This window comes from Penaeus monodon, chromosome 12 (assembly GCF_015228065.2).
Source record: "Penaeus monodon isolate SGIC_2016 chromosome 12, NSTDA_Pmon_1, whole genome shotgun sequence".
Classification (NCBI taxonomy): domain Eukaryota; kingdom Metazoa; phylum Arthropoda; class Malacostraca; order Decapoda; family Penaeidae; genus Penaeus; species Penaeus monodon.
Genome location: NC_051397.1, coordinates 8,618,213 through 8,619,995, shown reverse-complemented (window position 1 = coordinate 8,619,995; position 1,783 = coordinate 8,618,213).

The following is a 1,783-nucleotide window of genomic DNA, read 5'->3' as shown; positions in this document are numbered from 1 at the left end:
ATTATCACCATCACTATCATCATTATTGTCATTACTACAACATTTGTCATTAATACTATTACTATTATTGTTCTATCATTATCATAATCATCTTTATCGTTAACATTATCACCCGCATGATAAATTCCAATCTTTATTCTTTTATCATAGCAGATTTTAGTCCTTTATCTTCGTAACACTTTCTTCCGAAAATCCCATATATCACAGCCAACCTCCCCGCTGGCATTGCTACAAAGCGTCTGATATGAATTCCCAAAGATTAAAGTTTTGATTTATATTTCGTTGGGGATTTGGAAATGTTGCGTTGAGTATTTTCTTATTTTCTATGTGTATTCTTTTTTTCTCTCTCTCTTTTTTATCAAATATGTCTTATATTAGTATCGATTTTGCAAAGTTTTATTCCGGATCTTCGTATGTTATAGTGAATATCAGTTTCTTTGGTTATTAAATAGCATTGGAAGGAAAAGTTACTTGATTTTTCAAATTTCTCTTTTCGTAAATATATATAATTTATTTTTAAAGACAAGACAAATCAAGACAAGAACGAGGCTAATAAAAAAAAAAATTATATTTCTGAATTTGTCTGTTGATTGAATCCAAATCAAGAAAAAGGAAAAGCTTATTGAAGTTTTTTTTTCTATTTTTCTTCTTCCTTTTATCATTATTTTATCCCAACTCGGCATCAGGGTTCAGATGATAAAATAAATATTTTATCTTATGCAACTGGGCATACAATATGTACCGGTTCTCTCCTTTAATCCTTAACTTCTTTCATCATGTGTTTTCTAGACACTATTCTTTTTTTATGTATTGTCTCATTATTTTTATTTAACATTCTCTATTCATTTTATTCATGTGATCTCCTTTTCGTTCAGTTTTTCACTCATTATCTTTAATCTATGTATTCTCTCTTTTGTATTTCTTTTATGCGTTCTCTAATCCTCGTTCTATTCATGTTTGCTCCCATTCGTTATTTATTCACGTTTTTTTACCCAACCAGATCATTCCTTCCTTCATGCTTTGTCTTTACGATTTCATGGTCTCGTTATCTCTCCGTTTCTGGAGTCATCAATCTTCTCTATCATCAACTATGATCATCCCAATTCCATTGCTCTTCCCACCACATTCGTCTTCTTTTTTTTTTTTCTCTCTCTCTCGCTCTTCCCCATTCCCTATTGATCCCCCCCCCCTCCTCTCTCTCTCTCTTCCTCTTGATTCATTTCCATGTTTTCGTTCGGCACAATTTTCTCTCAACTCCTCCCTTTCATGAGTTGGGTGTCATCCCGCTTTTTGAAACACGTCGTTATTTCCCTGCTGTTCCTTGTTATCAGAAAATAGTGTCAACCCAAATTCTTCAGAGCTTATTCCTAGTTTTCTTTGTCTATTGATTTCTTGTCGAGCTTATTATTATTATTATTATTATTATTATTATTATTATTATTATTATCATTATTATTATTTATTATTTCATTGTTATTATTATCATTGTTATTATTATCATTATTATTATTTATTATCATCATCATTATTATCATTATTATTTTTATCATTATTATTATTATCATTATTATTATTTTCAAAAGAAAAACTCCCGTAGAAGCATGCAATATCGCATTGCAAAAGCATCGCCTAATTACAATGTCATTCCATTTTTTGAGAATTTATCCCTAGGCTCTTTATTTATCAATTTCTTGTCGAGCTTAACTTTTTTTTTAAGAAAGACTACCGTAGAAGCATGCAATATCGCATTGCAAAAGCATCACCTAATTACCTGCACGCCAAC